The sequence below is a fragment of the Balaenoptera borealis genome (genome assembly GCF_965194805.1).
Source record: "Balaenoptera borealis genome assembly, chromosome: 2".
NCBI lineage: Eukaryota > Metazoa > Chordata > Mammalia > Artiodactyla > Balaenopteridae > Balaenoptera > Balaenoptera borealis.
Window position 1 is genome coordinate 86,272,872 of NC_138867.1, and position 22,761 is coordinate 86,295,632.

At 33.1% G+C, this 22,761-nt stretch overlaps 1 long non-coding RNA gene and 1 pseudogene across 2 annotated transcripts in view; one reads left to right on the forward strand and one right to left on the reverse strand.

Moving 5' to 3' along the window:
* The window catches only part of LOC309622467 (acyl-protein thioesterase 1 pseudogene), a 711,313-nt pseudogene that overhangs the window by 656,380 nt on the left and 32,172 nt on the right, over positions 1-22,761 (forward strand). The gene's annotated exons all lie outside the window — the stretch shown is intronic.
* The window catches only part of LOC309622546, a 52,116-nt gene that overhangs the window by 14,173 nt on the left and 15,182 nt on the right, over positions 1-22,761 (reverse strand). The window contains exon 2 of the long non-coding RNA XR_014240960.1: positions 1-22,486. This exon is cut by the window's left edge and continues 14,173 nt beyond it. This is a non-coding gene — a long non-coding RNA (uncharacterized lncRNA). The remainder of the gene's footprint in view (positions 22,487-22,761) is intronic.

Sequence of the window (22,761 nt, forward strand, 5' to 3'; positions counted from 1 at the left end):
AAACAAGTATAAGTATTAAAATCCGAATGGTGTTTCCCCTATAGCCAGAGGTCAACCTGATTATATGTACAATATCAGTCACTGTAATATATAAACTATCCTGAGCATTTATATCCAAGTGTACTTATTAATTTTGTATTAAAAAATAAGCTACCGCTACTTTTGCCTTTCTAATATTTATTGTAAAACTAACAAACAAAACCCCAAACAGGCACTTTACTCATTTAAAGATACGAAGAAATATAGTACTATGTAGATATGTAAAAAGCAGCAAGGTTTGTTCAAGTATTCATGATAATAAAAAGTATCCTATGAAAAATTAACTAAAGGTAATATTTTTAGGATAATAGCTCCACTTTTCCAACCATATGTGCAACCTCCTATGAAATCTGAAAAAGAATACTGTAAATTCATGCTTTCACAGAAACCTAGATGATCTGACTGACATAAACTAACCGTCTTAAAGGACTACCATTGATCTCCAGAAAACCAGAATATTCAACAAACAGGTGACCTTTAAGTAAAAGTTTAGATTAGATCCACTCTACAAATGTAAGAATTTCAAAATCACATATATTATTAAATATTTGAGAAGTAGTAAAATAATTTGAGACATACATTCTGGGTTTAAACCATTCGAAAAACTATGTAACCATCTGAGATGTGCATAATATAAAATATCTAAATATTTTATGAAGTTAAAATAAAATCCATTTTGCATGTCAACTTGTTAATCTTCAATTACATGAAACTACATTTTTACCTTTTGAAATGGTGTATGTCTAGTTCATACTCTTAGTACATTTTGGCTACTATAACAACAACAACAAAAAACACAGACTGGGTAGCTTATAAACAATAGAAATTTATTTTTCATTGTTCTGGAGGTTGGAATTCAAGATCCAGATTCCAGTGTAATCGGGTTTTGGTGAAGGCACTCCTTAGGTTGCAGACTGCTGATACGTGCTGACATTGCAGAAGGGGCAAGGGACTTTCTTGTGCTTCTTTTATAAAAGCATTTATCTCAGTTATGAGGGTCACACCCTCAGACCTAATCACCTTCCATAGGCCCCACCTCCTAACACTATCACCTTGGGCATTAGGTTTTCAACCTATGAATTTTGGGATGAATGCAAACATTCAGGCCATAGCATCTATTTTTTAAAAATTATAAGTATGCATTCAAAGACAACACTGTACCCAGACAAATCATGTTTTATATGAAGTTTCACAGGAAATTCTTAAGAAAGTTAAGAGCAACAGCTGTATCAAGCTTCATATCAAAATTTTTATAAATAATATTTGAAACTCTAACTTATATCACTATTATCAAATTTTTGCTGAAACTTTAGATCAACGAGAAATAGTTTTATTTTTTCAGTTCAGTAGTGGTTCACCCAGATTATAAAACCTGCCATAAAGAGGTAAGAAAATGTAAAGGATGAAAAATGCTAAAATATTATAAAAGATTCTTTACTTTATATTCCAACAATAGATCATTTTAGGACATTTTAGGATATAAATTAGTAGATAAAATTTAAATCTCTATTAGTGAAAAGCATTTATTCTGATGAAATATTTGAATTAAGATTAGCCAATTCAGAATCGATAAACTGTCAATCCATTTTGCTAGCCAATGATTTCCTTAAAAGTATTCAGAATAGCAGCATTCTTTTGAATTGACACAACAAACCCGGCATATTTTTTCTCTCATTTAATGTAACTTAGTCTGTATGGTTTTTACATGAGAAAAGCCTGTAAGAATTGTCTTTGTACTATACTATACCTGTATATACAAGAAATACTTTATTTATTTATTTTTTTAAAGAAAAACTTATATTTTCAAGTATTTTAATCATTCTTAATGGTTTTGATTCCCACAAAATTTTCATATCTAATTGATTTTTCCTTTCTCAGTAAATTATTAAAATAACTTTCTCTTTTAAAGATTTGTTAAATGAAAATTCAGTATGTTTCAATTATCTTTAGGTTAAATTTATTAGTATTGCCTGATGACAGTAAGAGATGCATTGCAAATTAGATGACTTGGAGTCACATCAGTATTCAAAGTCAGATGATGAAACATTTAAAGAACAGATCTGGTGACTTCCCTGTAAAAATCCATATAAAGGGAAATAGTTATACCACAAGGAGTCAGCACTGATGGATGAGTGTATTGGAAAAAAACACAGTAAATGGGAGATCGACAAGAACCATTTCCAAATTAGATTTTTCAATTCAACAATATGAAACCAAGCTGGTGCACATCAGAAAGTTGTTCACACAGGGGAAAAACATGATTATGGTATTTCTCACTGAATCAAGATAAAACAAATATTATATTCAACACATTTCACCTTACACAATCCAGTGACTGATATAGGGAGAAGTGATTCTTACATGTTTATCATACATGAATAATGGGGGATATAATGAAGGATTTACACCAAAAAGAAAAAAAGTAGTAGATTTGTCTTACCAATTTTAAAAATGTTGCTATTCTTAACTTGTTTAGGAAATCATTTTTTACAAAGGTAAAATATCAAGCAAAAGAGAGAGGCAGTTTACTAATTCTAATGTATAATGCAGGTATTGACATCATGAGGAAATAATAGAAAGCTTTCTATGGATTGTGGCTTACTTGCTATTTTTAAACTAAAGCAATTAATGTTATTCTGGAGTTTAGCTTTACTTTGCCACTAATAATATTGGTTCTGAAACTCTGTGGATCTAAACCATTTTGATTTTAGTCTAAAGGTTATGGGTGAACTTTTAAGCTAGATGTTGCTAATTTTAATTATGCCTAGAATGAACCTGTATGACATATTGTGGAAGTATCTTAGTCTCAGAACTGAAGTAAATTCAACTTTTCTTAGAAATTCAGACGTTCAATACCCTATATTAATCATTTGTACTATAACTTGATATTTATACTGAGCACAGATTTCTGTTTCTATGAATATAGAAAAAATATAAAACAAGCAAGAGGCTTTCAGCAGAATGTAAATCAATACTTTGGCAAAATGTAACCTGTTAACTTTTCTCTATTACTATCCAAACCCCAGGCTAATAGCACTTCAATATTTCAAATGTTAAGTAAATCTTTTATAACAAAACTGTACTTTTGAAACCAAACATATGTCTGGTTTTGATTTGTTATTCCCACATAAGCACAGAACATAAACTACTTCACATTGCTATGGCTTTACCACAAGCATGCTTTCTCTAGTCTGTGAGCATAAAATGTGAAACAGGCTCTTTCATAAAGGAGGAAATCAGCTTTAAAAAAAGTCACCATAGCTTAGTAACTTCACCTTTCTATCCCTCAACCATATACAAGAAGGCCACTTTTTTTCCCCAGAGGATGCCTCAAATCAATACGTTTTTCTTTGGTTTTATTCTTTTTACCTTAAAGAATAGGAGTAAAATTTCCTTGTGATGAGTGGGCATTTAAACATTACTTCTGTTGATCATATTTTCTTGGGTTATATTCAAAACCAAATCCATTTTGCAAATGTATGGAGATCCCAAATTTTTACTTCAACTTTATTAAGACAAGTCCTACCCTACAATATTTCTTTGATTTAAGAAGATTTATTAATAAATACTGAGACGATTATTTTGCCTATATGACCAACTCAGTTATCCTAAATCTAATTTAATTTGAAAATCTCAATCACCATGGCACTATTAAAAAGAGTATTTCTCTTTTCTAACTTTACTGTGTTATGGTTCTGTTATACAGTAATTTAATCAGAATCTATACCCACCGAATCTCCATATCTGTGATGGAATTGATTCTCTGCTAGACTATGTCAAGTGGATCAGGGTGGTAACATGTCCTTCTGATTAAAACATAGCAATAACCTGGCAGGACATCTGCAACTGCTCAGGAGACTGAGCAAGTCACTTGATTCCTATGGATCCAAGTCTATGGAAAATGTTAAAAACCTCTTTATTAAAAAAAAAAAAAAATCCAACTTTTAGACAGAAACCAACTTGCCCATGTAATATTGTTTATATAAAAATCAAATAGTATAATCATATATATATTTGGTTTATGAAAAAACTTGAGATGTTCTGATTGCGCAAAGAAGTAAGGACAGCATCCATGCAATTTCTGCATAATCCATTATGTAGAGTATATTGAGTCAGGAAGATGTATTGTGTCTATGTTTTTTCCATCAATATTCTGCAATTGAGACACAGAAATACCAATAGACTTTTCTCAAAGAAGCCATTTAATGCCTTCCAAGTATGTGTGGGACATACCAAGGAGAGCACACTAGGATATCCCTTCTCTTGGTTAGTTTAGGGGCTTCTCTTGGTGGAAGGATTTTTTCTTTTTCATGATTGTGATGGGAATTTCCACTTGGGTGCATTATTTAGAAGAAAACAAAATAATTTTCTATAAAGAATAACTTTAATTTTAAACTTCCTGTATAGAAACACAAAGCAAAAGGCAGAACACCTGGAATAAGATCTTGCAATTGTGAATATTATATAATAACTCTTAGAAATACTATAATGTAAAAATGAATGAATGTGATAACCATTTTTGTGCATTTCAAATGGTGATGTGTACTTATGTGACTTTCTACTTATGAATCATACTCAATGTTATATTTTTATTTTTTGTGCCCCTGTATGTCAACATAAATGTAAGCATTAAGGAAATCTTGGTGTTACTGTATGTACTGTTATTTTAGTGGTCATACTTTGTTCTCAGACCTCTTCTATGGAGGAGATAAGGAGGTCAACACTAGTACCAAGTTGGATATCACATCAGCACGCTGATTGGTGTCTTTTCTCTGAACCATTAAAACCCTGTTTGCTTGATTGGCAGCGTAGGGCTATCTCACTATGTTCGTGCTTGCTGTTGATTTTGTCTTTCTGTTTTATGTGATTAAGCTCCATTATGAGGATTTTCAGGTCACCCACATTTAAATGTTATTCCAGCTGATGGGCACTTTGATCAGTTTGTTCCACAACTTTTCTTTGAAAATCACATGTTCCCTTTCAAAAGATTTCTCAGCAAAAATGGTTTTAAATTAAATCATCAAAAAAAAAAAATGCACAGAGGCCAATTAATATACTCACTGACCTGGATTGTGCGCCCTCTTCTTTCTTTAATCCTGACCCATGCAGTTAATTTAGAAGACAAGTATTTAACATGTGACTAAGGGGAAAAAAAAGAGAGAGAGAGAAAAAAAAAAAAATCCACTAATCTAAGACTGCCTGTGCATTGGCCTCAGAAATTATTTTCCACATGGTTCAATGGAATGAGAAAACCATACCACTTGCTGTGCTATTGTTATTGTTGAAATGTGTGAACTTTATTCTGTAATCTATTGATTGATGCAGGATATTCATTTGCCGTTGATTTAGCTATGAATATAATGCATAGAGACCTCAAAACAAAGGTTACATTTTTATGTAAAAATTTCTTAAGGTTCAATATATAAAGGAATTTCACTTACAAGATTATATCATGAGACAGCATTTATATTTTCCTATTAAAAATTATTTAAAATGTAAGTGTATAATGAAGTGGACTACTAATACTATACTAATACTATACTAGGTAGAAATTTCACTTTTATCCTTACAATTAATCAACCATGTTAAAATAGTGTTATTTTACTGATAATCATTTTTGTCTTCCAGAGAAATTTCATTTTTTTCCCTGCTCTTTGCAAGAAGATCTGATAATAATACTTATTTCTCTCGAAGGCTGTGTTCATGTATGTGTGTCCTCATAGTTATAATTACATTTTTTCTTACTTTTTTGCTCTCTCTTAGTGTATCACCATTGTTACACTTTAAATAATAGTTCAAGTTATCAAGTACCCCAAGGGCATTGATATTTTTTCAGTGAGTTCAAGATATATTCCCAACTTAAAACACACTTGTAATGAATTCCACCCCTGCATAGCTGAAAGGCATTTTATGTATCAGGGTCTCCAGGGCTTTTCAGGTCTGGAGATTATGATGCAGCAATTAAAGTGAGGATTGTTGTAGCATTCTCATTTTTTGAACAGAGCTCCATGTTCTGAAATTGACAGAAAATGTTTAATTCTAGACGTTAAAGGATACTGTCTGGAACATTTGCATTAACAAAGGGGAAACCATGCAGCGGGTCATGTTACTTTCAAACAGATTAAAGAATGTATAATGACAAAAAAACTCAGGGAACTTCCTTATAACAAGAAAAGAAGGTTGGAGACTCTTACATAGAGCTTTCAAATGACTGTGCAGTGTTAAGCTGACATGTGAGAAAAGAGATTAACTGATGGCACTGACAGCATGAACCTGCCAGAAAACTAACCATGCTACTTCCTGATCTTAGTACTACTCATCAATGTCAAATTATAACATCCTAAGGGAGACAAGGGGATTACAAAATATTAAAATGAAGATATTGGGAAAATCTCTATCAACGCTAGATCTTGGTACAATCTCCATAAGGAAAAAAAAAAGTAATGTGTTTCTAAATTCATGCGTTCAGAAATAGAGGTTGCCAACACTTCTCATTACTAAAACTAAGATATTATTATGTACCTCAATATGTGATTGCAATTTCAAAACTCTACTGCCTAACTGGATGAAATTGATACTTTACAGCATTTGTCAAAGAACCTAAAACTAAATCAACTTAATAATAAAAGCAAATAATTGTGTAACACTTGATAGTGTTCTCACTCTAGATATTTGATTTGTGCCTCATAGTAAGTCTCTTAGTAGTTAAGTCAGGTAGTCTTATTTTATCCATTTTTATTGCCAAGAAACTGAGGCTTTTTGCTACTAAATGTCTTCCCTGAGGTTATCAGTAGGTTGTGAAAGCAGGTCTCAAATATAAGTCTTCTCATTTCCTATTCTATGCTCTTTCATTTATGCTATACTGCGACTTAATTAGACTCTTAAATGATTTTATTTATAAGCATCTAAAGCCAGACACCTTTATTTTTTTAAGGCTGTACTCATGTGCAACTGAGAGTGAAAGGTCACTCTAATATGTTCAGTTTTTTGTGACTCACATTTATTCCCTATGTAAAATGGCAATACGCTTCATGAAATGAAGCTATGTCATCAAAATCAGGTCCTAATGAGATTGAGTTTAAAGCTAGTTGTCAGGCTTCTGGTGTGAAATGGACTAGTTCCTAAGTCATATCCTCATTATCCACTAAAAGACCTGTGGACACACAGGACAAAAGATAACTCTTCACAGCATCAAAAGAAACTAAGCTTTACAGACAAATAATTGTCCAAATCTGGGAGGATTCTCCAGAAAATGGAATTTCAGATCTTTGCTTCAATAAAAACAGTGTCAAAGTTTCTGTTTCCACATAGGATGTAACAGAAGTTCACTATGATATAATGCTCCAAAATTAACAATGAGAATCTGGATCAACTACAAAATTCATAGTTAGAGTGTCTATATTAATATCAGACAAGCTAGATTTCAGAATATAATACTAGTAATAGAAAGGATTATTTCACGAAGATAAAAAGGGGTCAGTTTACCAAGAAGACACACCAGTCCTAACAGCAGAACTTCAAAATACATGAAGAAAAATGTGATGGAATTGAAAGGAAAAATGAAGAAACTAAAGTGATAGTTGGAGACTTGAATACTGCTTTCTCAGAAATTAGACAGTAAATCAATAATGTCATAGAAGAATTGGCCAATGTTATCTACCAAGTAAGCCAAACTGATGTTTATAGAACACTCTATTCAAGAACAATAAATACATGGTATTTTAAAATACACATAAAGATATATATATATATATTTTTTCCAGGCCACAAAACAAACCTCAAGGAATAGAAATCATTCAAATTATGCTCCCAGATTACAACAGAATTAAACTAGAAACCAGTGACAGAATTATATTTAGAAAATCCCTGAGTATTGGGATATTAAACAACATAATTGCAAATATCGCATGGGTCAAATAAAAAGTCTCAAGAAATTTTAAAAAATATTTTGAACTGAGTAAAAAAAGAAATCATTTCAAAATTTGTGGAAGGCAGCCGAAGCACTGCAGAGAGTAAAATTTGTAGTATTATTAAATGCTTTTATAAGAAGAGAAGGAAGGTCCCCAAACAGTAATGTAAACCTCCACCTTAAGAAACTAGAAAAAGAGCAAATGAAAACCAAAGTAATTAGTAAATAAAAACAGAGCACCTCGGCATATACATTTCTGAAAGCAGCACCATGTGCAATTATCTGGCTAGAACTTGGTGCAAAAGATTGAGTGACAAGAGGAGTAAATCAGAAGTAAAATAGAGATTATGAATAAAAAATGGTAAATTTCTCCTCCATGCTAGGTAACCTCTTGAGTTTTTCACAACTGTTTTATCTCCCATTGATATCGATTGTATTATTGTTATAAATAATATAATCTTCAGGTATGCATATTTCTTCTCCTGTCTTGTTGGGTATAATTGGTACATGGCAGTAGATTGTAGATGGAGCATAATGGAAAGCCATCCACGTGATAATAATCATATGCAACACCGATACAGCACTCACTCTCTGCCACCAATTCTTCTATTTACTTCCTGTATATTATGCCATTTAATGATCTTAACAATCCTGAAAGATTATTATTATTGCCATTTTACATATGAAAAACCTGAGGCCCAGAGGTTTTAAGTAATTTTCACAAGATCCCAGAGTGAGTAAGTAGCAGTGCAGGATTTCACCCCAGGCAGTTTTTACCATTATGCTATAAAACAAGAGTTGTAATGCTTTGCAGTTGTTCATATGTTTTTTCCCCGTATAATTTTTCTCTCAATCCATGCTTGCAAGCTAAACCTATTTAAATTGCGGCAAAAATACACAGAGCTGGTCTGACCCTGAGCTCATTGAATTTTACAGCAGCAATTGGCTGAAAGGAGGACTTCTCATTTGGAACAGGATATGAACCACTGGTTATTTTGGGGATCCAAATTACTTGGATTTCAACATTTTTCTAAGTAGATTTAATTTGGTTTCCACATTTTCATGCTTTCCTTTTTAAACCGTCATTCGCATTTCTAACTTTTAAATTCTTATGCAAAAGTTTTAGTAAAAACTGGTTTATAAAATCCCATCAATAACACTTAAAACTAGTTTAATTCCACAGAATGCAAGTTGCAATGATAGATGGTGTCTACAGAATACTTTATTTTGGTGCCTTGTATTCTTCTTTTAAAATGCATCTTTCATATAACTGCTTTTCATTTCACTACCAGGTTATATGTTACATCAAATTGTTTAAATTACCAGTTACTTACTATTTGAAAATTTATAATTATTCAGAAATTGTAGTACATTACATATAAAGAGGGTGATTTTTGGAAATTTGGACATAGTAATAATACATTTTTTTAAAAGAATCAAATTAACATTCAGAATTGGAATATGTATAATTAATAGTAATAAAAGTACATATGAAAATATTCATTTGGGATGTATTTTGGAACAGTCATATTAAATATTTTCCAAAACAACTTGAAATATGATTAAATGTAGCATAAGTCCACAATTTTCTGAATGTTTAGGAGCATTAATACTGTTTAGGAGCATTAATAGTTGGTGACTTTGCCTTAAGCGATTAACTTTGAAAATGACCCTTCAAGCTAGATGTGATTGATATGAATGATATTAATGCATTAATATTGTCAGTGTCACATTTGTCAAAGTTACTGTAATCAAAAGACTGCCAACTGTTAGAAACTGCAGGAGAGTGTTTTGGAAGTCATATGTAAGAATGTCTTTCTCTGTGTAGGAATTTGTGGCATATGCTTCAAGAAAAAGATGATATTGTACTACAACAGAGTCAGTAAGTACAGGTTGTTTGATATTACAAAGACTGATTTCCAGTGGAGGTCTTGGCTAGCTGCCCCTAATTTGTACTCCCTCATGTTCCTATTGAAATATTCATGAAATTATGTAAGAGAGATTTTCAGTGCCACTGAAAACTAGAAATAATACCTCATAATCTTGTAAATCTCAGGAACAGTTTATTAATTTCTACAGTGAAAACAGAAATAGCACTCTGTAACTGAACAAGGGAGAAACACAGGCAGAGATTTACCTAAATATATGTTTCTAGTTATGTGAGTTATAATTATGAAAGTTGTAAAACATACATGGCCAAAAAGAAATAGAATGGGTAAATAATTATGACACATCTATGTGACAGGCTCTTACGCAGTTATTAAAATGGTGATTTTTGAAGGATAATTTGGGATAATTTCAAAGATAATTTGGGATAATTAATACACGTAACATAAGCTCAATTTTTCAACATTGTTAACAAACATATGGATATTGAAATAAATGATAGAAGGAGCTGTATCAGCATATTAATGGTTTTATTAGTTTACTAGTGATTTTATGACCTTTATATCTTTCATAACTCTGCAAGTATTCTTTGTATACTTTATTATAATTTATTTTATGTATGGTAAACAAAAATATAGGACAAATGTCATATTTAATGTAATACATTTTTAATCCAGTTTTAAATTGTTTCTATATCTCTGTCCATGAGTTTCATTAAGAATATTTTCTGCATAAATAAAAATGTTCATACCCACAGGTATCTTATGTTACTCTTGGGAACATATACCCCTTCTCAGTACTAGTTCCTATTTGTTTTTATTTTACCTCTTTTGTCAGAGTGCTACTGGACATCTAAGTACTGAGAAAAATACTAGAATAATAGCTTACTTTTCCTAGTAGATAGGATTATGGGAATAAAAACCAAATAACTATGGCATAGTTTTATTCCTAAGGTTTGTAAATTAGCCTGATGTGTAGAAACTAAAAGCTAAAAAAATTGCCACACAAGTTTTAAATAGCTATTTATAAAACAATTTTCCCCAAACTATTTATATAATGAAATGAAAAAAAACAAATTAAAGGAGCTGTATATATATAGCCCCTTCCTGAATGTCAGTAGCGTATTAGTGCATAGTTTAATTAGGTTCAATAGAAAGTTTCTGTTATTTCTCCAGAGTACAGTGGGCAAAGGATGTTCTTCACTCGGCTGCTGTGAAAAACTATTGTTTATAAAGATTTATTCTCCATATAACAAAGCAAAAGGACAAGAGTATTGAAGGACTCCTGAATTCTCTCTGTTGCAGTGTGATTGGGTAAGGTGATGCCACATGCCCATAAACTATCATAATAGGTAATATTTACAAAATAAATTAATAAAAGCTGCAGCAGCTTTTATTATAATGGAGATAACTTACCTTCTTTTTGAGAAACTAATAGGCTTATTTCCTCCATAGAACAACATAATGAAAATTTTCGCACAAGAATAAATCTTGTGAAACCTTGTGTTTCTTAGCATATGGCTCAAAAAGCTGAAGGTGAGGACTTGGCCTTTTTCATTTTAAATCATTAGGGTAAAAGTGAGAGTAGAGACACTGGGACAAAGTGGAGGTGGTGATCAGTGCACGTAAGAAAAAAGTTTTAAAACTCTTTAATGCTGTTGTTCTGTGCTGAATTTAGTCATTGCTGTCTTTTGTAGATTAGAAATCAGGGTCAGTGAGAGGGTTATACTGTATGGCAAAATGGAGGGATTGCAGGTTTTAAAGTTTATTGTAGAAATAGCTGCAGTGTCCTACAAGAAAGAGTTTGTTCTTTATTTTACTTAAAAGACCTAGTTCATAATCACCCAGGTTTGAAATCTGATTGTTCCTGGTCTCCTGCCATGTGAATTTTGATGGGATAGCAGACTGCCGTTTTGAGATTTTAGGAGCTTTAATCTTACCTATACAGACAAAGGTTACTTGCCTCATAGTTATTACCAGATGTAAAATAGGGACACGATGGAAATCAATTTTCTTTCTTCTTTCCTTCCTCTGTTCTCCTTTTCTTCGATTCCTTCCTTTTCACCAAGATACCTACAATCATCAAGTAGCGCTCTCTTGGAAATATTTAAAATCAAAAGAAAAGTACCCCACCAGATCTTTAAGCTGTAGTAAAATGCTACAGAAATGTAGGCAGTAACCCTAAAAGCCATCCCCCTACAAACGAGTGGCCTCTCAAGCCTTTGGACCTGAGTCAATCATGGTTTCCAAGAGATCTAAGAAATCGCAGCAGTGTTTTAGATTTGATTGACATAACTTGTTTACAAAGTAATTTGTAAACAAATAGAACTTTTTTGAGCTTTGCATTTTTGCAACATTGTTTTTTTTAAATCAAAATATGGTAGCAGAAAAAAGTAAGGATGTTTGATGTTGAGAGAATAAAAAATAAAGTGGTTCCTGATAACTTATTTTCATTGTATCTTTGAAAGTTTAAATATTATTCATACATTTAAGCAAGGTTTCCACGTCAGGATTATTGAGCCTGGTATCTAAATACAAGAGTCTGTAATTATTGGAAATCCTATTAAAGAAGTACTATAAATTGAATTTTTAAAAGTTATTTAGGAAACTTTTATTGGCTATCTATCATGGCTAGGTGCTTTACATCTAAATTTTTTTTTAAAGGTTTATCTGAATCAGATCTTTCTTTTAATTTATTTTTATTATTTATTTTATTTTTGCCTGCGATGTGGTCCTCGCCGCTGCGCGGGCTCCTTCCAGCCGCTGCGAGCTGTGGCCACTCCCCGCCGCGGCGCTGCAGGCCCCTCACCGCAGCGGCCGCTCCCGCCTTGAGGACGGGCCCCAGGCGTGCGGGCCCCGGCTTGCGGGCTCCAGGGCGCAGGCCCAGCAGCCGTGGCACACCCGCCCAGCCGCTCCGCAGCATGCGGGATCGCCCCCGACCAGGGCTCGAACCCGTGTCCCCTGCACTGGCAGGCGGACTCGCAAGCCACCAGGGAAGCCCACATCTAAATTTTTAGATCTGGATGCTGAAGCTCAAGAGATGTACGTTTGTGAATGTGTGTGTGTGTGTGTGTGTGTGTGTGTGTGTCTGTATATATATATATATATATATATATATATATATATATATATATATATGTATATACACACACATCTCAGGTCACACATTCAGGAGGTGGCAAAAATATATGAGAATGTGATCTTATTCCCTCCCTACATCAATCCTTTTCTTACCACTAGTCGTACATTTTTTTCCAGTATTGATTTATGTCATGAATGAGAGAGGGGGGAAAATGGGAACTAAGAAGCAGCAAAGGTAAATTTTCTGAGATGATGTAATCAGAATGACAATGATGTCTAAGTCAAGGGGTAAACAGAAATGAGAGTAGTGTAGGAAAAATTACTTTATCCCCTCAGCATGACCATGATCACCAATTTGAAGCTGTTAAGGAATTTCAATGTGAAAAGTTTTACCTATTGCCAGAAAAGACAAAAAAGGAAAATAATGAAAAAAATGTGTTGATTTCTCTTTTGATCTCTTTTTCAGTGCTTTTTGTTGATGACTAAAATTGGTTAAGGAAAGGAGATGTATTTTATTGTGCTTAAATTGTTCAGTGTGAAAGTTTAAATATTTGAAAATCAGTGAGCTAAGAGGAAAAAAAATACTTGTGACCTTTGTCAATCAGTCTTTCCAGTGCAAAGTGTGGATACTAATTTCATATTTAGCACACACACACACAAGTTATAAAATAAAATACAAAACATGAATTTTTAAATGTCTAAGTCAGTCTCTGAAGTACATAATGTACTGGCTTTTTCAGATAATTTTCTGTAAAGTATTATGGAAGATGGTGTCCTATGAATTTTCACTTAGTGCTCAAAATTTTATATATATATATATATTTATATAGGTTATATATAAATATATGTATATATTATATATAATATATATTTTAAATTATCTGAAGAAGAATTTCATTTATAATATAATGTCTTCAATTTAGTTTTAAACTACTTAGCAAAATACTTAAATAAATTGAAAAACTTCCACATTAAATCATTTAAATATGTTATTGTATAATAATGTAATCTTTTCTGGCATAGGGTTGGGAATCAACAGAGAATTAATGTCTACCTGAATTTCTGTTATATAAAGGCCAAATTTGCCTAGAGCACATACTCAATTGAATGGTATTGAGAATCAGTAGAATATTTAATAATGCACAGTGCTGAGGTTTAGGGGAATCCCCCAGAAGACTGAAAAAGCAGTGTAATTATGTGGACAAAATGATAATATTTTTCAAAGTACAGGTAGATAAAATAATAGAGGATTGAGTGGGTACAGAATATAAAGGTAGATAAATTGACCAGTGGATAGGTAAATATCTATATCTATCTATATCATATATATTCTTAAAATACTACATTTCTTAAAATACTAAATTACTATACCTAAGAATGCAGTAATTTCCAAAGCCAAAATTTTATTTTTATACAGAAGAATACATACTGTGATTTAGAAGAATTCTCTATTGTTGAAATTAAATAATTGCCTTACTTCTAAAGAATAGACACTAAAAATGTTGTGCACATATATTTAAAGCAACAATTACAAAATATTTACATATTGATCAGTATTTTGTTACCGGGCTTCCCTCGTGGCACAGTAGTTAAGAATCCGCCTGCTAGTGCAGGGGACACAGGTTCGAGCCCTGGTCCGGGAAGATCCCACATGCCGTGGAGCAGCAAGGCCCGTGCGCCACAACTACTGAGCCTGCACTCTAGAGCCTGCGAGCCACAACTACTGAGCCTGTGTGCCACGACTACTGAAGCCCGCACGCCTAGAGCCTGTGTTCTGCAACAAGAGAAGCCACCTCAATGAGAAGCCTGCACACTACGACGAAGAGTAGACCCCGCTCGCTGCAACTAGAGAAAGTCCATGTGCAGCAGCAAAGACCCACTGCAGCCAAAAATAAATAGAAATAAATAAAAATAAATAAAAATAAAATAAATTTATAAAATAAAATATTTCATTACCTTTTTCCCTCAAATGAGACAATGTCTATGACAGTCTTTTAATCTTACCAATTGACTAAAATATTCATTAAGACTCATAATAGAAATACATACACTACAAATGTCTAATTCACTACGTTAGTCTCTAGTGACCATTTAAAAAAAAATCTGTCTTTTTTTGTCATCCTAGTTGGCCTCTGTACAGCTATCTAAATTGCTGACCATTTTCTCTTTGAAAAATTTCTCCTTCCTTTGTCTGCGATATACCACCCTTGTGTGCTTTTTTTTTATTCTGACAAAGCCTCTTAATTAATTCTCTTCCTTTTTTGCCTACAAACCCTTAAATATAGATTTTTCACTTACATTACATCCTCAGGTAACTTCTCATGAATTATTTTTTCTTCCTCCACCCATCTTTTCATCCATCCATCCATTCATTCATCCAAGATTCATTCAGAACCTACACTTAGTTAGGTGTTAGGAATATTGATATAATTTAGATGTAGTTCCTTCCATATCCTAGAGAAGTGGAAAAATTAAGTATATACATGTAAAGGCAATTAAATATTCATGATAGCTGTTTGATATAAAATAGTGTATGGGGGTTGCTGGGCACTAAGAGGGAAGTAATTCTACCAGGAAGGTAAAGGATAGGATAATTAGGTTTTTTTTTAACTTTTTATTTTATATTGTTCATTAACAGTGTTGAGTTTCAGGTGTACAGCAAAGTGATTGTTATACGTGTATCTATTCTTTTTCAAATTCTTTTCCCATTTAGGTTGTTAAGTAATATTGAGCAGAGTTCCCTGTGCTATACAGTAGGTCCTTGTTGGCTATCCATTTTAAATATAGCATTGTGTACATGTCAATCCCAAACTCCCTAACTATCCCTTCCCCCCAGTAACCATAAGTTAGTTCTCTAAGTCTGTTAGTCTGTTTCTTTTTTGTAAATAAGCTCATTAGGATACATAGATTTTTTTTTAAAAATTATGCTGATTATTGAGGGGCAATTACATGTGTTAGCCAGGTGGCCAGGAAGAGATGGGGATTCCAATGAAATTGAACAGAGAATAAATGACAGCATTTGGGAAAGTCTAATAGTCTAATAAGCTGGAGTAAAGAGGAAAGAGTAATGATGCAAGAAATGGGATGGAAAGATAAGCAGGATCCAGGAAGGGAATGTAAGACCTTACATAGAATTTGAAAGAGTTGGGTTTTATCCTATAGCAAATAAGGTGTCAATAAATGTTTTAAGTACACAAAAATCACTTTGACAGCATTGAGAAAGATAGGTCTGTGGAGGGAGTGAGAAAGCAGGAAGGATCTGATCAGTGACTTATAAGACAGCAGGGTTGTAGATAAGGAGCATCATTTAATGAAAATCCAAAGGATATATTATATACAGAAACTGGTAAAGAAAGGCATGATTTGGAGATGGGGTGGCTAAAGGAAAAAGAGTATTCTAGGATGATTCCCAGGTGTTTTTTTTTTTTTTTTTTTTGGTTGTTTTTTGTTTAGAAATTGTTTTGGAAAGAGGATGGTGTTCAACAAAATTGAGAAGGAAAGAGAGGGATAAGGAAGGAAAGAGAAAGTTCTGTTTAGGCACCTTATACTGAAGAAACTTTGAGACACCAAGTAAAAAAAAAGTAAAAAAAAAAAAAAAGGAGTATTTAGAGCATAGTTCATGTGTTAGGTATACCTAGAATAGATGTACCTATCTGCAAGTTTTCAGCATGTTGAAACTCTGAAGGCAGATAGCTTTGCCTAACGTTCATTAATAGAATGGAATTTATGCTGAGAAATAATTGGACAAATGCATGAAATATAAATGTATAAAATAACTTTCATTGATAAATTTTTATAATAATGAAGGAAGAAAATACTGGAGTTATTTGCAAAAATTAAAAGGGAAGTATAAATAAGAGAAGAGGACTATAATATATTAGGTAAGAGAAGCAAGTTCCTATAGTATGTATAGTATAATCCCACTTTTGTCAATGTGTGTATTAATCGACAAAAGCCTGAAATACATCACCATACATTTAATATTGAAGTCTTGAATCAGTGGGATATGAATAATTCTAGTGCCTAATTTATGTATTTTACAATTGGCTTAATACTATAATATGTATTACTAGAATCAACTATATGTATTTGCCACTTTTGTAGGTCAAAAATAGTAAATATTGGCAAGTTCAACCTGATGTTATCTCTATGATAATAATTTTAAAACGATAAATGCAGTTCAGTTTTTGAAGAGAAAGTATGTGGGTAAGAGAACCAGTCCAGCTTAGGATAGAATATTAAGTCATATCAATATTTAAAGAAAGTAGATCATGGAATAAAAACTTATGTAACTGAGAAGATAAAGTTATAGAATGAAATCTAGTGAGCTTGGGTTTATGAAAAACTAGGAAGGAGAAACATAGTATCTTTAGGCTATCATAATGTGTATATTCCCAGGACAGACTTTTTTTTTCCCCCAGTTTTACTTCCATGTATATCCACCAGCCTGCCAGATAGGTCCATGTGGATGTTTTGCATCTACCTCAAACTCAACATGTCCAAAAAAAGTCTCATTTAATTTCCATCCTCCATCTAATCTTCAAAATTGCTTCCTTTCCTTACATTTTCATTAATGATATGACATCTATTCTTTTATCACAGGTAGAAATCTTGATAATATTGTTTACTTCTCCAATCCTGATGTGTACAATGTATTCATTCAGCTGAGCTTAAGTTCTTTTGATTTCACCTTCTTCATTTCTTTCCTATCTGTCTCATCCTCAGTACAGACTCTTCTACTGCCCTTGTTCAGGAGATGATAATTTTTCACATGGATAGTTGGAATAGCCTACCCTTTGCTTTTCAGCTCTTCCCCTATCAGTTCATTCTCCACACTGCAGCGAGTTTCTTTCTTTCTTTTTCAATTCAAAACTCTGGGCCAAAACTCTTGCCATGCTGAGCCTCATTTTCTATTCCTGCTATCAAAACAACTTCTGCTTCAGGTACCAGCAAACAACTATGAATTTTTCCTAGAATCCCTCTCTCTTCCTTCTTAAGACTTGACACAGCACAGTATGCCTACTTCCATTATGTGATCTATCTCTTTCTACATTATGAAACCTTAGAAAGAAGGAGAAGCATCTTAGTAATCCTTTTTTATGATTCTTAATACAGGGCCTTGCACATAGTAAGCATTTGCTGAAAAAACAAATAAGTACCTTATTTAAATACTAAGTTTGGTGTGTAAGGCAGATATTTCCTCATCTAAAACTATGAAGAAACAGTTTTAGTATAAAAATCAAAAAACTAAAAATAGAGCTGCCATATGACCCAGCAGTTTCACTCCTGAATGTATATCCGGAAAAAACAAAAACACTAATCTGAAAAGATACATGCATCCCAATGTTCACAGTGGCATTGTTTACAATACTTAAGATATGGAAACAACCTAAGTGCCCATCAACAGATGATTGGATTAAGAGGATGTGGTATATATACACAATGGAATACTACTCAGCCATAAAAAAGAGTGAAAATTTTGCCATTTGCAACAACACAGATGGACTTAGAGGGTATTACGCTAAGTGAAATAAGTCAGACAGAGAAGACAAATTCTGTATGATGTCACTTATATGTGGAATCTAAAAAATACAATAAACTTGTGAATATCACAAAAAAGAAACAGACTCACAGATACAGAGAACAAACTAGTGGTTACCAGTGGGGAGAGGGAAGGGGGAGGGGCAATATAGGGGTAAGGGATTAAGAGGTACAAACTATTATGTATAAAATAAGCTACAAGGATTTATTGTACAGCCCAGGAATATAGCCAAAATTTTATAATAACTATAAATGGAGTATAACCTTTAAGAACTGTGAATCACTATATTGTCACCTGTAACTTATATAATATTGTACATAACTATACTCCAATAAAAAAAGAATAATGTGCCTTTTCACAGAATTGTATAAAACATTAAATATTCCAATATATTTAAAAAATCATTTGGTTAAAACATATGATATCACAGAATATGTGTGCTTTATGAGCTGGAAAACAGTTTTCTTTCCACTTAAAATTTTTAGAATATATTTTATATAGTCCCCTAAATTTTAAAAAAAATCTACAATGTGTTAATAACTATTTAGGAAATCAATATAATCAATATATAATATAATATAATATAATCAATATAATATAATATAATCAATATAATGTTCCTGTTATAGCGCAATTTTACTTAAAGAAAAAAATTAGGGAAAAGTATTTCTTAAATAATGGTATCTCTTACAAGGTCTCAAAATAACATAAACTAACAATAATACAATTCTATTGGAACATGTTGTTGTAATAAAAAACAACCCCTAGTTGTTTATACTTTGTGAACTATTCTTACACAAACCAACCTTGAATTTTAAATAGAACATTAAGCCGTTAAGCTTGCCCAAGATTTACTAATTCTGTACACGAATACACAGCTGTCTTTGCCATTCTTCTTCAGTCCAGCATCCTGGGCAAGTTAGGGTTGTTTAGGGGATAAAAAAGGATGAGGGTCAAAGTCTGAGAGAAATCTGGAGAAAATTCTACTGCTTCAAAAAAGAAAATGGATGTTACTTTTAAGAAAATATTTTTAGATATTTAGACTAAGAAAATAATTTATTGAAGTAAATAAACTGAAATCAAGACTCAAGAGGGGTGGATATGGAGTAGAGAGATTTTTAAAATAACATTCTTTATATCTCATTTCCATAGTTTAAATGCATATTATATTATCACTGGTCTATTATAATAACCTCTTAGCTGGCTACTTGATCCTCACCATTAACCCTAAAACATTCATTGGTTGTTTTTGTAATAATGATTCACCAGGACATAAATATGAAAATAAAGTTTAACAATCAAAACTCTTTCTGACATGGCAGTGATTAACTTTTCCAACATTTCCGTAATATACAAACTGTATCAGTTAGGGCTAGGTTTTATTTAAGAAAAAGAGGCACAAAATAACAGTGACTGAAAGAAGATTAAATTTTATTTATCTTTCATGTATAGTTCTCGAGGCAAGTAATCAGGTGATGTATAGCAGCTTTGCTACATAAAGTCCTTAGACTCCTGAGCTCTTCCCAGCTCTGTGCTTTGCCATCCCTAAAGTGTGGCTTTCATCCTCATAATCCAAAATGAAGCTCAAGGTTTGGTATCTATATTCTAAGTAGAATATGGGGGAAGGAGGAAAGAAGAAGAAAAGAGAACATGCTGTCACAGGACATTTATACTTCTGTTCCTTTAGCTAGGTCTCAGACATAAGAACATGCCTAACTGATAGGAAACTTAGAAATTTAGTCCTCTTTCCAAGTGTACATGGATCAAGCTAAAAGTCGATGATCGTAAATGAAAGGGATAATCAGTACTGGGGTGAGAAACAACTCTTCCACACTACACCGCCTCTACTATGTTCTCTTGACAGTTTGCACAGTGATGTTAACTGACCTGGCACTGCCTCAGAAGGTGATTCCTCCATGTCTATATATCTTAACTCCTTTAGGTGGAGACAGTTTTCCTGGAGGGCATGAAAGATCAGGCCAAATAGGAAGGCAGCAAATTGCCAATCTTTCTGTAATCTGAACATTCATAAAAATTTAACTTCTTTCTTAAGATTTCTTTCCATGTTGCCTGGTAGAGCAGATAACAAAGAGTGGTTTATGAAATTCTTTTCACATATCTTCAGGAACTAAAACATATTTGCGCTACCTGAGATGTCTCAGAGTTCGGTATCTGTTCATCCTTTTATTCACTATGTAATCATTCCTCACGTGATTTTATTGATGTCCTCCACTTAAATCCTTCAGGAATTCTACTTGAGAATTCCTACTCAGGTAGAGTTACCTGAAATGAATATAGCTCTAGTTTACTCCTAATTAGTAGTTACTTCATTTCCATATAGTTCTTATTAACATGAAGATGAGGCTATTGAATTCCAACTGAGATCTTAGCTCACCTCATTCTTCTGATCATAAGAATAAAAATTTGGATAGGGCACATTCCCTAAAAAAAAAAAAAGAATAAAAACTGTCAACAGCTTCTTCCTCTTCATTATGCACGTACCTCCCAATATCTTCCCAAATGCTGTAGAATGCTCTGATTTGGCATACTTTGTTTCTACCAGCATAATGAATAGTTCACAGACCCACATTATTATACAGTAACAAACTTTCTGAGGAAATGTATTTTATGTACCCATTGCTTATTAATGTACTATAATAATGTACTCTATTATAGATTTCTTTTCTGATCATTAATACCAAATACAGTCTAGTCATTTTGTTCCTGCTGAATACAAGTTCTGCATTTTCTTATCTTGTTTTCATTGCACTAGTGAGGTAGTAAAGCCAGCAGTTAGGAGTGAGGCAGTGTAGGGAAACTTCTGTGTTCCCCTATGCCCTGTGGAGTTTGGGTTGGTTACTGAAACTTCTCTTTGTTGTAGTTTCCTCATCAGTAAAATAGAGACTTTAGCACTACTGACATTATAACATTGTTAAGGATATTAAATAAGGTCTTAGAACATGAACACTTGATAAATCTAACTATTATTATGCCCTCTGCCTAGAATTATCTTACCCTAATTAACCACATGGAGTTAACTCCATTTAGAGTTAATTTCTTCCTTACCTAATCTCACACAGTGCTTTGCCAAAGCTCTGTTAAGGGACTTATTAGAGTCTGCCTTTTATCACAGTTGTGTATGTACCCACTGTCTTCATGAGGTTGTGAGCACTTATGGAGCAGGCTTTATGTCTCCTTCATCTACAATTTACCAGTAATGCTTTGCTGTCGTAGTAGTTATTTAATATATATTTGTTTAATTACCGTCAACATTTTAGGAGAAAAAGATACAAGTGTAACACCTACAGTATTACTTAGCTTTTCAGAATTTTTTCTTGAATAAGCAATATGATTTGTAATATAAGAAACTATATTTTCAGTGTACTTATGTTCTTTATTGGTATCCTTTGCCATCTTTGCAATAGCAGACTCTTAACGGATATCTGTTGATTGATTAACTTATGGGGATTTCATTTTAAATTATCCTGTATGTTCTGCCAACTTTTGAAGATATTCAGCATTTTATAGTCAGCTCAAATGTGCCTTTTCTGTGGAACCTTGCCTCATCATTCCCCTAATATTTCATTGCTTTATTCTTGGTTCTCTCATATTTTGTTTATCCTCTATCAGCATTTGTATCACAATATTGTAGTGATATACTTACATGTCTGTCTTCACAAAATATGTATTTTGGGGGCAGTGACTACATTTTTATTATTTTGTGTCCTATCATCCTATATGACGTAACTGAAAGTTTACTGCAAACATGAATAAGTGTGTGTTTGATATCCTATATTTTCTTCCCAGCGTTTATTGAATTATATAATGAGAATTCATTGTCAGCATAATGATCCCAAAATACTGCATGATTATCAAGGTAGCTAAATAGAATTAAACAGTCCATTGACTCACTATAGCAGTAAATAAACAAATACTTGAGAAAGATGTTTAGTGATACTGAGAGGCAGTGGAATTTGTGTATTTGGGAGCCCAACCTCTGCAACCAGATTGCCTGTGTTTACATCCTGCCTCTTCCTTCCTTTTTTTTTTTAGAAATTCACGTTCTTTTATTTATTTATTTATGACTGTGTTGAGTCTTCGTTTCTGTGCGAGGGCTTTCTCTAGTTGCGGCAAGTGGGGACCACTCTTCATCGCGGTGCGCGGGCCTCTCACCATCGCGGCCTCTCTTGTTGCGGCCTCTCTTGTTGCGGAGCAGAGGCTCCAGACGCGCAGGCTCACTGATTGTGGCTCACGGGCCCAGTTGCTCCGTGGCATGTGGGATCTTCCCAGACCAGGGCTCGAAC